This window comes from Eriocheir sinensis, chromosome 18, assembly GCF_024679095.1.
Source record: "Eriocheir sinensis breed Jianghai 21 chromosome 18, ASM2467909v1, whole genome shotgun sequence".
In the NCBI taxonomy this organism is placed as follows: domain Eukaryota; kingdom Metazoa; phylum Arthropoda; class Malacostraca; order Decapoda; family Varunidae; genus Eriocheir; species Eriocheir sinensis.
This window is the reverse complement of record NC_066526.1, coordinates 5,437,387-5,453,719: the sequence shown is the minus strand read 5'-3', so window position 1 is coordinate 5,453,719 and position 16,333 is coordinate 5,437,387. Positions and strand designations below refer to the sequence as shown.

At 41.9% G+C, this 16,333-nt stretch overlaps 1 protein-coding gene across 4 annotated transcripts in view; it reads left to right on the top strand.

Moving 5' to 3' along the window:
* The first annotated feature begins 7,034 nt into the window (after positions 1 to 7,034).
* Positions 7,035 to 16,333, top strand: part of LOC127000252 (uncharacterized) — a 65,058-nt gene continuing 55,759 nt past the window's right edge. The window contains exons 1-2 of one of the 4 annotated variants that reach the window (XM_050863703.1): positions 7,035 to 7,462; positions 10,094 to 10,203. The gene's annotated coding sequence lies outside the window, so the exon portion shown is untranslated. Of the gene's footprint in view, positions 7,463 to 9,868; positions 10,204 to 16,333 lie in introns of all 4 variants that reach the window. The other 3 variants (XM_050863700.1, XM_050863701.1, XM_050863702.1) reach the window with 3 other exon arrangements.

Here is a 16,333-nt window from a genome sequence, read left to right as displayed (position 1 = left end):
AGTTAGGATACGCTTTACGTCGATGCTCTTGCTCCGTATCTACTAGCATAACCAGCTCCCCTCCATAATCACCACCGCCACCACCGGCACAACTGCCGCTATTCATAATCATAACCTACACTCCAAAACACAGTAACCCAACAGCGGGCCAGCAAACACACAAACCGACTGACCCAAACACACACACACACACACACACACACACATACACACACACTGTCGCAACTGGTTAGAGCGCTGCGCTGCCAGGCTGCTCGGTCTGACAGGGCGATGGTTCGAGCCCGCTCAGGCCAGATTCTTTCCGTTCACTAGGAGTGGTTAGTCCCCCCTTGAGCAAGGGGGATGGGGTGTGTGGTGTGTGAGGTCTTGGCAGTACCCATAGATCGACAATAAAAAGCACTCACTCATGTCGTGAGGGTACCTGCTGGCGATTACCAGTCCTACACGTGATCAGGTCGTGGTGAATAAAACACACACACACACACACACACACACGCACGCGCACACAGGGTTACATAATCGCCCGTGGACCCGAAACTCTAGACATCCATGTAATGTTGCCACGGTAGAATTTGGGGAATGTCACAGAAAACCTCCGAGTCATTACTATTCCGTGAAGGTTAGTGATCTGGAGGAGGAGGGGATGAAGAAGGGGAGGAGGAGGAGAAGGGATAAGAATGAAGAAGAGGGGGGGAAAGAGTACGCAAGTAAACAAGAAAAGAAAACGGAAAGGACAGAATGAAGGACGAGGACTGTGACGAGGACGAAATGGAAGAAGGAGGAGGAGGAGGAGGAGAAAAAGGAGAAAACAATTAACGAAATGCGAGGTTCGACTGAACACGTGGACAATACTGTGGTTGAGAGAGAGAGAGAGAGAGAGAGAGAGAGAGAGAGAGAGAGAGAGAGAGAGAGAGAGAGAGAGAGAGAGAGAGAGAGAGAGAGAGAGAGAGAGAGAGAGAGAGAGAGAGAGAGAGAGATTCACATATGCAGGCAGAAACACACGCAGCAAGCACAGACAGACAGACAGACAGACAGACACGCAGACACAGGTGCAAGACAGACATTACACACAGAAAGACACAAAATGCTGAGGCCGGATAATTATTTCCACTAGCGCCTCCAAGGTCTATTTTCCCTCCTCCTCTTCCTCCCCCTCCTCCTCCTCCTCCTCCTCCTTCTCCTTCTCCTCCTCTTCCTATCCCTCCTCCGAATTCACCTTTCCACTCCATTTTTCCTTCTGTTCGTCAGGTTTGCCTTTTAAAAACCCTTATCTTGGTGTCTTATTATTCAGGTGTAGAAACGATGACCTGTTCACTTATAAAAAACAACACAGGTATAAAAGTAATTTGTATGTAACTTATATGAATACAGAGATGATATCTGTCAACCACAACCACCACCATAATCAACTCGTCAACTTCACGGTTCTTATCACAACGAAAATAATAGTCAAAACCAACTCCACCAACACCACAATACCTCCACCAACACCATAACACCTCCACCAAAACCACCACCACCACCAAACGAACTACCACCTCTACAACAACCACTATCACCAGCACCATAACAATCTGGACCACAACTTCATTCTTAGAACCACCAAAGTAGCAACCAAAACAATATTCAACCACACCAGAACAACTTCACCACCACCACCATCACCATCACCACCAGGAGAACAACTAACACCAAAAGTAAACCAAGCTCACCACCATCAAAACAGCGACTAAAATCATCACCTCCACCTCCGCAATCAGTATCACCATCACCACCAAAATCACCACCACCACCACCATAACAACCAACACTACAACTTCACCATTCTATATCACCACCAAAATAACATCTAGAACCATCTCCACCAACACAGCAACACCTTCACCACCACCACAATAACTACCACAACCCAAAACATCCCAATACTCAACACTACGCCTTTATGCAACAACCACAAACACCATGACTGCTACAACCACAAACACTATCACAACCACAATCACCACCACCACAATCACTATCACCACCTCAGCAACCACAATCAGCCGGATGTTGGGGGTGGTGGACATTCTTGCGGTTCAGTTCCATTGCTTCGCCGCTTGATCGGTTCCTTAGAGTGGCTGTAAAGGGAAGTGCCGCCGTCTGCACGAGGAAAGGACGAGCGCGTGTGTGTTGTGGGTTTCCTTATTACTAGTGGTTATGGATGAGTGTCTATGGGGAGTAGTATGGTCCGAGTATGTTTGTTTGTACGTACTTCTTGGTTTCCGACTACTACTACTACTACTACTACTACTACTACTACTGCTACTACTACTACTACTACTACTACTACTACTACTACTACTACTACTACTACTACTTGTTCTTCTTCTTTTTCTAATAATAATAATAATAATAATAATAATAATAATAATAATAATAATAATAATAATAATAATAATAATGCTGTTGCTGCTACTACTGCTTCTGCTATTCACGATGATTTTGATTTTATTTATACTAATTTTCATCTTCCTCCTTATTTCTCATCATATTCTCTCCTGTCTTATTCTTCCTTCCTCTCCTTCTCCTCTTCATCTACCTAGTTTCTTCCTGTTCCTTTTACCTTTTCAGTTCCTTTCCTAAATGTTCCTAAATAATAGTCTACACACACACACACACACACACACACACACACACACACACACACACACACACACACACAGAGGAAAATAATCAACAACCACCACCACCACCATTACCACCACCACCGCCACCACCATTACCACCGCCACCACCACCACCACAACGACCACTATCTACTTAATGGTTCCAGGGTGGAGGAAGCTCAAGGTCGCTAGTGGTTGGCAAGGGGAGTTCCGCATTGAGAGTGAGAGAGTGACCATGTGCATGATTTTCTTTTTCTCTGCTTTCGCGTTATTGGGTTGTCATGTAATTTATTTTATCCTTCTTTATTTATTAGATTTATTTGATACATTGTTGTGGTGGGAAACGGTTCTGTGTGTGTGTGTGTGTGTGTGTGTGTGTGTGTGTGTGTGTGCTTGCATTGTTTCTTATACCTTTCATTTTTTCTACTTTCCATTTTTGCATTTGATCCCAATCCATTTCGTTCTTTATCAGTATTCCCGAAGACGAAGAAAAAACATACGATAATATTTACTATCAACACGAACTAAACATAACGTACAAAAATTGAGACCTATAAAGACAAGACACCATTGGAATTATACCATATTACCCTTTTAATGAATCCTCTTCAAAAACTCTCCCAGACAATATATTATGAAAACCATTTGTAACCTTTATTTAGCCCTAAAGCTGTTTCCATCACCATAAAAAACACACCTGAAATAAAGTTACGCCACTCTAATCTTCACACTTTGCTTTGTTATTCCGTCAAAACAATCTTAATGCATATGTTTACTGTCCCAGCAATTAGGTCACGTGTGTGTCAACAAGGCATAGTCGGCGCCAAGGTCACCACATTCAGGTAACAGTCGTGCGAACCAGAGCACCTCCTTGCCTGACCCTCGACCCCGCAGCCACAATGGGAAGGACGCTATCAGGACGGAGGGAGGGAGGGCGGGAAGGAGGGGGAGTTAAGGGGGAGAGGGGGGATGAGGGGAGGGGAGGAGAGGGGTTGAGGGAGGGGAGGGGATAGTAAAAGAAGGGGAAAGTGGAGGAAGTACAGCCAGAAAAGAGAAAATTGTCTTCAATGTCGATTTTTTCTTACAATTGTACGCAACCAAGAGAAAAAATAAATAAAAGAACACGTCCGCATCAGACTCCTTTCATTTTTCTTTTACGAGAGAGAGAGAGAAAGGGGAAGAAGAAGAAGAAGAAGAAGAAGAAGAAGAAGAAGAAGAAGAAGAAGAAGAGGAAGAAGACGAAGAAGAAGAAGAAGAAGATGAGGACGAAGAAGACGAAGAGGAGGAAGAAGAAGAAGAGAAGAAGAAGAAGAAAATGAAGAAAAAGAAAAAGAAAAAGAAGAGAAGACGAAGACGAAGAAAGCGAAGAGGAAAACAACGACCAAGGAGGAGGAAAGGAAACAAAGTAGAGGAAAAGAAACAGAGAAAAGAACCACTCGGCTAAACACTGTCTCCCTTCTCACTTTTTAAAACCAAGAGCAATACTTTTTTTTAGGGGGGTGCGCGCAAGACAAGTAATACACACACCTCTCCCGATGCATCTTCACACAGAGAATTCATTTCGCTAAAGTTTTAATGTGTGTATTGTTTGACTTTCCTTGATGGTAGCGAAGGTGTGTGTGTGTGTGTGTGTGTGTGTGTGTGTGTGTGTGTGTTGTATCTTAAGGATGCCTCAATATGTGTGTTTAGTCTCGCTTTTTAACACATTAGGCAGCATCACACCACACATACATACATACATACATACATACATACAAATAAATATACATAAATAACAAACAAATAAGCAGACAAGCAAATACACAAAAAACACATACACACAAACACACAACACCAAACATAAAAAAACGCAAGCATACAAGCTCCCCCCACTCCCCCCTCCCCCCTCACACAGTGCCTGACACCACCACCACCGGCGCCGCATGTGTTCCTCTCTCCTTCCCTCCCTCCTTTCCTCCTTCGCTCCCTCCTTCACTTTCCTTATCATTGTGTCCAGGCTCTCAAGGCAGCGTTCCACAGCGTAGCCAGGAAGAACTTAATTTGTTAGCCTTGCCTGATTACGCCTTGGGAAAGTGACGAAATTGTTTGTGTCTGTTGTATACGTGAAATCGAGAGAGAGAGAGAGAGAGAGAGAGAGAGAGAGAGAGAGAGAGAGAGAGAGAGAGAGAGAGAGAGAGAGAGAGAGAGAGAGAGAGAGAATAAAAATCTAATATAAACCTGTTAATTTTTTACTTGACATTAAAAGTGTCAGGCCTACTCATAACTATGTCGACTCGTACCACGGTCAACTCGTAACCGAGTTAACTCGCACCCCCCCTCAACTCGTAACCCTTGGATTCGTAATGCATAAAGATATTCGTCTTTCACTCTCAGTTTCACACTAGCACTCATGAAGTATAGACACCTCCACTCAATATTTCACACAATCCACTTACATATTTCTTACATATTTCGTTCCTCCAATCCTGGCCCCTTCATTCACCAAGCATTGAGTATTGGCTATCAGTTGAGCAGTATGCTCCTACAAGGGCAGTCACTATGAACTTAGTCACAAATAGAGATTATATATATACATAATTGGATACGTATGTGATTAATTAAGTGATTCAACCAGTTCATTGCTATTCACAATAAATGTAAAGTTCTGTTTTAGCATAATAGTAACCATGACCAAGCTCTGACTGAAAACTTTGTTCTTAACTCTTGGAGCATTCAAACAGTGTATTATGAATCCTAACAATATTAATTACTCCCCATCTAGGCTTTAATGTCAGTCGTGCATAGAAAAAGACCCTGTCAGTTAGGAGTTGCCCGGACTACTAGTTTGCCAGGGGTACGAGTTTATTTGCTTACAAGTTGACCGAGGTATACAAGTTTACTTTGTTGCCAGTTGATTTTTAACCAATTAAATCGTCAGTCACACTAACAGTCGGAATCTCTCTCTCTCTCTCTCTCTCTCTCTCTCTCTCTCTCTCTCTCTCTCTCTCTCTCTCTCTCTCTCTCTCTCTCTCTCTCTCTCTCTCTCTCTCTCTCTCTCTCTCTCTCTCTCTCTCTCTCTTGCTTCACACTCTCTTAACACAATCCTCTCATGAATCTCTCGTTTTCTTTTCACGGTGCATGTTCTTAATCTTCTTCGTGGGGTTCTCTTTTTTCCTTCTTTCTTTGCAGTTTCCTCCGAAACTTTTTGTCTCCGCGTCTTTGTGTTCTTCATCTCGGGTCTTAATTGTCTCTCATGCACTTTTTTTTGTTACCTGCCTGTATTTTCGTCGAGTTCGTCATTTTTTTTGTTTGGATAGTGTTTGCTTTGTTTATATTTTATTTTATGCTTCCAATGTTTTTTTCTCTCTGTACTTTCTCGATATTTGTTTGCCATCGAAACTTTTACATGACTGCCTTTCTTTAACTTTTTTTTTACACTCCTCTAATTGTTCCTCCTTCTCCTTCTTTTCCTATTTTATCTTCATTATCTTTTTCTTTGTATTAATGTTCTCCTCTTCCTCCTCTTCTTCCTCCTCCTCCTTCTCCTCCCCCTTTTCCTATTTTATTTTCATTTCCTTTTTCTTTGTAATAATGTTCTCCTCTTCCTCCTCCTTCTCCTCCTCCTCTTCCTCCTTTTCCTCCTCCATCTTCTTTTCCTTATTCTTTGTATCAATGTTCTCCTCCTCCTCCTCCTTCTCCTCCTCCTCCTGGTCCTCCTTCTCCTCCTCACTAAATTCTCATCTCTCAATCCACCCTCTCGATTTTTATAACCGCAGTATGGCGAAATTACACTCCTTGCTTCTTCCCACCCTCGCTCCCTCCTCCTCCTCTTCCTCCTCCTCCTCTACCCCGGTGTCTGTATCATCTGAGCCACTGACACACTGCTTTGTCTGACCGTTGCTATAACTGTATGTGCTTTGAGAATATCACCCCCCTAACACACACACACACACACACACACACACCATCATCATCATCACATAACTTTAACCTGCCTTCTAGTGGTCTTGTTTATGCATTCAGATACACGTACAGGTAAGTTTAATTAGCTTTACACCTGCCCTTAATTAAACACCTGCACTTGACCAAAATCATTAGCACAGGTATAATTTTGAGGAATGCACAGGTTGAAAAAATCGTGTTAGGTAACTTCTGAATACTTGCAAAGCTTTCAATCTTGAGGGAAACTAAGCCTATCATGATGAAAATATACGACAATCAAGGAAATCGTAAGCAAACACAAATGGCAAGAACATACGACACATGATTTTTAGAGTACTCGCTGTATGATTTTTGTTATATAGCTGAAAATACACAAAAAATGGAGTCTTCAGCATATGCAAATAAGAGAAAAGTAAGAAAGATTGTTTTTTTAGAAGCGTTCCCTTTCCAGTTTCTGCCTCCTTCGGCGCGGAACATAAAAATACGCGTCTCTTTTAAGCCGGTAATGGCGTATAAGACGAGCGGGGAATGAATTACCAGCCCAGTCGACGCCGGGCTGTGAGAGGGGAGTTACACACCCGCACCGCCGCTCCCGCCACCACGCCGTCACGCACGCTTCCTCCTCCTCCTCCTTCCCTCCAAGATGCCGCTAAGGGCCAGAAACATTCACCTACTATACATTTACCCACTGGAGAAATCGGACACCCCTCGAGAGCAGAGTAATGGAAAATATTGCTGGAAATTTTAGTGATTCAAAAGGCAGTTCCCGGACTCGTCACAGACCGACCCTAAACGCACGAACTAGTGTTGCTGAAGGTGTCGTGTGACCGTTGGTGAAGCGGTGTGTGTGTGTGTGAACGTTGTGTTACGAGATCACGAGGGAAGTGTAACAGGTAAGCAAGTGAATTCACGTGTGCAAACAACAAACCCTCACCGGGGAAAAGAACGTTTGGAAAAGAGATTTTATCTGTAATGAAAAGAGTATGTACTTGTGATTAGTGGCATTACGAAAAAGTGTGACAAGGATATGAAAACTACGTGACGTACTTACGAGCTTAACATTACATTGGAGGTGATAAGAAGATGAAAAAAACTTATGCATTGTGTGAAAAACAATTCAGGGATATTAAAGTGCTCATTGTACCTCAAAATACAGCGTCATTTAGCAAAAATTCGGCAATTCGAGTAAGTTGGAGGGTTTTATAGTTTACTGCAATTAAAAATAAAAGATTTAAAATTTACATCAGACGTGACTTGAAGGGTTTTAAAGTTTACTGCAATTGAAAATAAAAGATTTAAAATTTCCATCAGACGTGACTAAGAAAACGAAAGTAGCGGAATTCAAAGAAGACAGTTTAATTTGATTATTTTCACTGTTTGTTTTTTCGAGTGAGCTGTTCCCGTGAAAAATTAACCAAAAACTGCGAGACGCGTGATCAAGAAAACGAAAGTAGACACACCCAAGACAGTTCAAACGTCTCTTTTCTTTTCAAGTACCGAGAGTACCTTTACAAGTGACTACTCTTCAATTTCAAGACAATAAATTAAGGTTACCTGGATCATAAAAGTATTAATATTAATATAAGAGCAATAAAATCTCGTTTCAATTTGATGCATCGAATGGGACTTTTCAGTTAACCTATATCCAAAATAATAAAAACCAATACCTATTGAAAAAAAGGTTTGGGTGTCTTAAGGCATTCATTGCTAGATTAGGAGTCATTGCTGCGAGGTACTGCTGAGTCTCAAACGCTTTCGTGACAAAAACAAAAACAAAAACAGGAGCATAAAAAAAAAGACAAAACGAACGGCACCGGCGGGCGTGACGGCCGTGCCCGCGTCACCCGCAGAACAAGACTCGCACCGGAGATGAAAATTTGGATCCCCGTCACGCCTCCGCAACCCTCGCTGTGACGGGACCACCTTTCCGACCCTGCCGCCGACGACACGCCACATCCCTCCCACCCTCCTCCGCCCAGGCCAGCCAACCTCAGGCGTAAAGACCCACCTAGACTTGATCGTTACGAAACTTAGCGACGCAACTCATCTAAAAAAGCCAGCTATAGACCTACCAAACTCAGCTACTATATTCATCTACCAAACTCAGCTACCAAGCTCAGCCACGTAACTCGGCTAAAGGGACTATTACACTTGGCAAATTTTCCGTGGATCTTCAGTCAAACCACGATTTCCGCTAGCGTGGTCCTCATTTGTTTGTTGTTATTGCTGCTGATGATGATGGGGAGTAATACCGTCGTCCTTCGGTGAAATCTACCGTAGCTTTGGAAGATCGTGGACACGTCAGAAAACCACGGAAATATCAGAACCACGCCAGCGGAAATCGTGGTTTGACTGAAGATCCATGGAAAATTTGCCCAGTGTAATAGCCCCTTAAGCCAGACCCTCATAAGACCAAACAGGGCCCTTACTTGACTAAACTGAACCCAAGTATAAATTAAATCATTATCAACCTCAACTTTCCTCCGCTTCTCCCATTCGTCGATTCCAGGTGTAAATGCAATCCTGCCCTAGCCCAATCCAACCTACCAACCAAACCTAACCTAACCTGACTCTACCTAACTCAACCTAATCTAATCTAAATTCTCAGTTAACCTATCCTGACCCAATCAAACCCAGCCTAACCTACCCTGACCCAACGCAACCTAACCCAATCTATTCTAACTTAACCTAAGCTAACCTTCACTGACCCAATCAAACCCATCCTAACCTAACCTGACCCAACCCAACCTAACCCAATCTATTCTAACTTAACCTTCACTGACCCAACCAAACCCAGCCTAACCTAACTTGACCCAACGCAACCTAACCCAATCTATTCAAACTTAGCCTTCACTGACCCACCCAAACCCAGCCTAACCTAACTTGACCCAACGCAACCTAACCCAATCTATTCTAACTTAACCAAAGCTAACCTTCACTGACCCAACCAAACCCAGCCGAACCTAACCAGACATAACCTATCCTGACCCAGCCCAACCAGCCTAACCTAACCTGATGCAACCCAACCACACCCAATCCAATCTAACTTAACCTAAGCTAACCTACCCTGATCCAGCTAAACCCAATCCAGCCAAACTTAAGCTATCCTAACCCAGCTCAACGCAAAATAAGCGAGGTCACATATCCAACTTAACCTGACTTTACAGCTCACATTAGCCGAACTTGTATGAAACTCTCGTTGAATCAAATTTAATGTAACACAACCTAAGCTAACTTACCCTGACCCAATCCAAGCAATTAAAGCGAGGTCACATAGCCAACCTAACCTGATATTACAGCTCTCATTAAACAAACGTCTATAAAACTCGCGTTGAATAAGACGATTAACGAGCCTGAAAATAAAACGCCCACCGCTCCCTTTGATACCCAGGACACGCAGTAAACAACGACAGGGCAGAGCAAGAGCGTGTGTTCAACGAAGCGAAGAAGATTTAACGATAAGAAAACACGGACATACACTCGTTTTTTTCCCTGTGTGTAAATTGTTGCTGTAAACATCTCAGAGCCTGCCCGGCGGCCCCCAAGGTCAAGGAGGAGGGCGCCGACCAATCACAGGACACCAAATCGCCCTGGACTGGATTCCTCGCTTCTCATTGGCTGCTAGAAATTACAGGTGAGCGAGCATCCTCATGGCACACGTGTTTCCTGTTATTTTTTTCCTATTATTTGTCTCATTTTTTTCCATCTTTTCCTTTTTCCTTTTTTTATTTGTATTTATTTTCGTTTTTTTTTTCATTTTTTCTCTTATTTTATGTTATTTTTCTCTTCTATTTTTTCCTTATTCTATTATTCTATTTATTTTAGTTTTTCCTCTTCTACTTTCTTCCTTTTTTGTTATTCTATTGATTTTGTTTTTTCTCCTTTTTCTATTTTTTTTATTCCATTTTTTTCTCGTCCTGTTTTTCTTTTTTTTTTACCCTTTTTTTACTGTAAGAGAGGAAGCTCAAGGGCAAAAAAAAAAAAGACTGCTGGTTATAAATGTTTTTCTGACGTTCTGTTTTTTATCTTTAGTGTTCAATTGTTCTGCATCGTGAAATTTTCTTGTCTTTTTTCTTTAGTTCTTTAACCCCTAATCTTAAATGTTTCCCACCATTCTTTTTGCTATCAATTAATTTTATTACATTCAGATTTTTATAGTTTATTGTTTTCAGGTTTTTTTTTTAACGCCACATCGCTTTTTTTCTTCGTTTCCTGGGTTTTGTATTTCGTTTTATGGCCCTTTTTTTCGTGTGCTTTACGTGCCTCATCATGTTTTGTGGTGCAGGAGACAGACTTCAATTTCTGGGATCTGTTTTTCCATCTTATACGTAGTTGTTGATTTCTGATGCGTACTTCATGTCGTCGCCACTATGACAAGGAGAGAGAGAGAGAGAGAGAGAGTGCACCGTCAGCGTTATTAAAACCTACAACAATACCAACAACAACAACAACAACTACACTACTGCTACTGATTCTCCTTTTCCTCCTCTTTTTTTCTCCTCCTCCTTCTCCTACTCCACTTCCTCCTCTTCCACCTCCTCCTCCTCCTCCGCCTCCTACTCCACTTCCTCCATCCTCCACCTCCTCCTCCTCCTACTACAACTACTGTACTATTACTTATTTTCCTTCTCCTATTACTACTGCTATTACTACTACTATTACTACAACAACTACTACCTTTACATTTACCTCTACAATAACTTATACAAAACACACTTGCACTATCACCACTAATACACAAAAACATTAACGAAATACACAACAGACGAAAAAATACAATAGGGTGTGTAGGAGTTCGTAAAAACACTTCAAATTAGGAAGGAAAACGCAAACAAATTATAGAAACAACGGACGCAATCAAGTAATCAAGCACAGAGAAACAAATAAAAAGATCATCCTGCCTTGATCGGTAGTTGCGGGTTACCTGGGCGCTAATTTCTCACCTGGAGCAGAACGGCATCAATAATAACACACCGTTTGACCTTGACAGTTTTGCAGGCACGCAGGTAAGTCGTCATGCAGGCCTGTCTCTCTCTCTCTCTCTCTCTCTCTCTCTCTCTCTCTCTCTCTCTCTCTCTCTCTCTCTCTCTCTCTCTCTCTCTCTCTCTCTCTCTCTCTCTCTGTGTGTGTGTGTGTGTGTGTGTGTGTGTGTGTGTGTGTGTGTGTGTGTGTGTGTGTGTGTTTAAGAGCAAGACGGAGAATGCAAAGAAATGAAACAATGGAGAGAAAAAAATAAAATAAAAGAGGAAGAGAGAGAGGGAGAGGGAGAACATTCCACAGAAGCGAATGGGCAATCAAAGTGCAAGAAGGAGGAGAAGGAGGAGGAGGAGGAGGAGGAGGAGGAGGAGGAGGAGAAAAAAAAGGCGGCAGGGACATTCCTCTCATATCACGCGCTTCAGTAGGAGTTATATCAGAGAGAGAGAGAGAGAGAGAGAGAGAGAGAGAGAGAGAGAGAGAGAGAGAGAGAGAGAGAGAGAGAGAGAGAGAGAGAGAGAGAGAGAGAGAGAGAGAGAGAGAGAGAGAGAGAGAGAGAATTATCACGCCCCCAAAGAAACAGAGCAAGGAGAAGAACGCGAGCAAACAAAAAGACCAAGGAAGAAAACGAACAAAAAAGAACAGAATAAAAAAAAAAAACCGCAAAGAAAATATCGCAGAAGAAAAACACGGAAAACATTGGAGTAACATAAAAAGGAAAAAAAAAGATGAAGTAAAAGAAAAACAAGAACACACAAAAAAGGAGGAAAAAATGAAAATATAAAATCATAGTAAATGTATCCCCCCAAAAAAGTTAAGGAGGAGAAATGAATGGCAAGGAACAAAAATAGGGATAAAAAGAGATCTAATGAAAAACATGCAAAAGGAAAATTAAAAGGAAGGAAAAATTAATATGGACACGAAAAAAAAGAGGAACGATATAAGAAAAAAAATGAAAAAAAGGAAAAAAAGCAAAACAAGAACGAAAAGAAATGTTAAAAGAAAGAAAAAAATGAAAGGTAAACGGGAGAAAGAGAGAGAGAGAGAGAGAGAGAGAGAGAGAGAGAGAGAGAGAGAGAGAGAGAGAGAGAGAGAGAGAGAACGAACAGGCAATCAGAAGGACACAACCAGGTAAACATTGACTATTACAACAGAACGCCGGGAGAGTAGCACGTTCAGGAGTGAGCGAGCGAGCAAGCCAGCCAGCGAACAAGCAAGAGAGAGAGAGAGAGAGAGAGAGAGAGAGAGAGAGAGAGAGAGAGAGAGAGAGAGCTGAAAGAGAGTTCGAAAAATGATTGAATAGAATAAGTAAAAGAGTTTGAGACTTTCAAGAACGACAATTAAGCAAAGTATAATAAAAAGATGGAATGCACAGAATGAAAACGAAAAAAGAAACAAAACAATGAAAGATAAGAGGAAATAAAATGTAATATAGGAAAAGTTGTTACCTCAGAGAGAGAGAGAGAGAGAGAGAGAGAGAGAGAGAGAGAGAAATTAACCGAAGCATCTCAATGACCTTGAGAGGAGATGGACAGATGGAGTTGCCGGAGGCGTTCATGGGCTATCCGTCTCTCTCTCTCTCTCTCTCTCTCTCTCTCTCTCTCTCTCTCTCTGAGGTAACAAATTTTCCTTCAATGCATTTTCTTTCCTGTTTTCTCGTTCACTGTTTTGTTTCTTTCCTCTTCGGTTTTTTTTTTTAATTATCGGATGCATTTCTATTTTTTTTTACTTTGATTAATAATTGTCGGTTTTTTCATTCTTTCAAACTCAATTTCATATTCTAATTGATCCGTTTTTTTTTTTTTTACTTTTTTCTCTCTCTCTCTCTCTCTCTCTCTCTCTCTCTCTCTCTCTCTCTCTCTCTCTCTCTTTTAACACTTCATTTTCTCTCCTATTGTTTTTCCACATGTTCTTTTTTTTCCTTCAGTTTTCTTTTCCTTATCTTCGTTTGTTTCAAGTTTTTTCTCTTATTTATCCTTTTTACGTGTTCTATTTCATCTTTACTCATTTGTTTCATCTCTCTCTCTCTCTCTCTCTCTCTCTCTCTCTCTCTCTAATGGCGGTTTACAAGGGGCTGCCAACAAAGAGTTTTCGAGGCATGGAAAGGCACCCGAGGCAGGTCCAGGAATGTGTGTATGTGTGTGTGTGTGTGTGTGTGTGTGTGTGTGTGTGTGTGTGTGTTTTTAGGGAAAGTGAAAACAAACAGACTAATGTGGACGAGAAACACTTCAAGAAACGTTTATTGAGTAAGACGAAGAAAACATTGGAGAGGAAAAAAAACGGATTAGTCTCTCTCTCTCTCTCTCTCTCTCTCTCTCTCTCTCTCTCTCTCTCTCTCTCTCTCTCTCTCTCTCTCTCTCTCTCTCTCTCTCTCTCTGTGTGTGTCTCAGGTAAGGTATCTTCGCCATTTATCTAAGTTCAAGGCCTTTAAGATAATGTTCCACTTGGTCGATTTTACAGAAGCTTAATGTCTCTCTGGGCGGGGCGTGACGGCAGGAGGAAGAGGAGGAGGAGTAGGAGGAGGAGGAGAAGGCGGAGGAGGAGGAAGAGGAAGAGGATGAGGAGGAGAAGGAGGAGAAGGAGGAGGAGCAGGAGGAGGGGGAGGAGGATGAAGAGGAAGGCTTGAAGAGGGAGTCGGTATATGTATAAAGATTTACATGGGTGAGTGAGTTTGCCTATAAAAAATCAAACATAACTTGGATACGTGCATATAGTTTGGTGTGTGTGTGTGTGTGTGTGTGTGTGTGTGTGTGTGTGTGTGTGTGTGTGTGTGTGTGTGTGTGTGTGTGTGTGTGTGTGTGTTTGTGTGTGTGTGTGTGTGTGTGTGTGTGTGTTCGTATTTCCCAGAGCCCATACATCATAACAAATACATAATGGGGCTTTGTATAATCCATCATGCGTAAAGTCTCACATCATTAACCAGTTTAACTCTACAGGTGAGGACGAGTAAGAATTAGTCAGGCAATATGAAACAGGAAGCACATACTTTTAGGTGCAGGAAACATATAATTAGGATACAAAGCCGATAAGTTAGCGTGAAAATGAAGAAAGCAATACATAAGGAAGAAATCTGTGTGAAAAAAAAGTGATACAGATTGAAACCGATGTAGAAAATGGAAGGAAAGGAAGGAAAAGGCACACGCAGGTAAAAATTTGAACAGGTAAAAGGAAATGATCAGAGAGGAAGAGAGACAAGAAAGAGGGAGGTGATGGCAGGTAAAGAAGGGAAAAAATTGAACAGGTAAAAGGAAATGATCAGAGAGGAAGAGAGACAAGAATGATGGAGGTGATGGTAAGTACAGGCAAAAAATAAAGAAAGAATGATCATAAGGAAAGAATATATCAGACAAAACCAGAAACAGGAAAGAAGGAGATGGAGATATACAAAAGCTAGAAAGAAAGAGTAAAGTTGAAATGGGAAAAAAATGAGACAGAAAGACAGAGAGGACAGTAGGACAGAAAGGATTGAAGCAGAGGCAAAGCAGAAGAATGAATTAGGAGAGAGAGAGAGAGAGAGAGAAAGAGAGAAAGAGAGAGAGAGAGAGAGAGAGAGAGAGAGAGAGAGAGAGAGAGAGAGAGAGAGAGAGAGAGAGAGAGAGAGAGAGAGAGAGAGAGAGAGAGAGAGAGAGAGAGAGAGAGAGAGAGAGAGAGAGAGAGAGAGAGAGAGAGAGAGAGAGAGAGAGAGAGAGAGAGAGAGAGAGAGTAAAAGAATATAAATACCAGGAATAGAGAGAGAGAAAATAGAGAGTTGAAGTAAATAGAGATAAGAAAGAAAGGAAGGAAGAGTAAATAAAAGTAAATGAAAAAGTACCAGATACCGGCACAAGAGCAGAGGGAAAAAGCAAAGGCATGTAACAACAATACGACAATAGAAACAGAGAGGAAATCCCGAAGATGGAAGCAATTTTTTTACATCAGAGAGAGAAAAAAAAAAAAAAGAGATGAAATTGTAACCGAAAGAAAAGAGAATGACAGAGAAGAAAGATTAAATGAAAGAGAAAAAGAAGAAATAACAAGCAATCAGAAAACAAAATAAAAGACACTGGTCGTTCTATATGTTCTAAATAAAGAGAGGGAGCAGAAAGGAGGAGATAAGGAGGATGCTGTGAGGAGGAGGCAGCAGAGAGAAAAGACTATCACGGAAAAGAAAAGATTAAAAAGAAAACAAAATCAGAAACAGAGGCCGTTCTTATGTTCTAAACGGAGACTTGGATCAGAAAAGAGGAGGCTAGGGTGAGGAGGGTGAGGAAGAGGAGGCAGCAGAGAAAAAAGACGATCAGGGGGAAAAAAATCACCGGCCCGCACGCATCACAGGGCAAGATAATGACGAGGCGGAGGCAAGAACACGCCGGGAGGACCGTCGGTGAGGCTTTGTAATAATTATTAAGGCCATGTGGGGAGTGATGCTTCTTGGAAAATTACGAGCCGATACACATTAATCTCCGTCCCCCCTTGCATCATTCTTTCCCTGCCTTCATCCTTCTCTCTCTCTCATCATTGTATATCATTGGTTGACGCTAACTCCGAGGCGTGGTAAGCGTGGTAATGCAGTGCGACATGTTTCTTTTGAGTTATGGATGGCCACGGCCCGCTGTCGCCCTCGTATACGTTCTCTTTTCATCACGCCACATCATAATCACATCATCACACTCTTTTACACTGCAGTTTGTTCCCCCAGTTCTATTTTCTCCCTTCCATCATCTTTTCCCTCCTGGTATCTCGCTGTGTTCCCTCTTCAGTGAGTCTATTCATCCTATATATAAATCTTATCCCCTTCATTATGTTTAGAC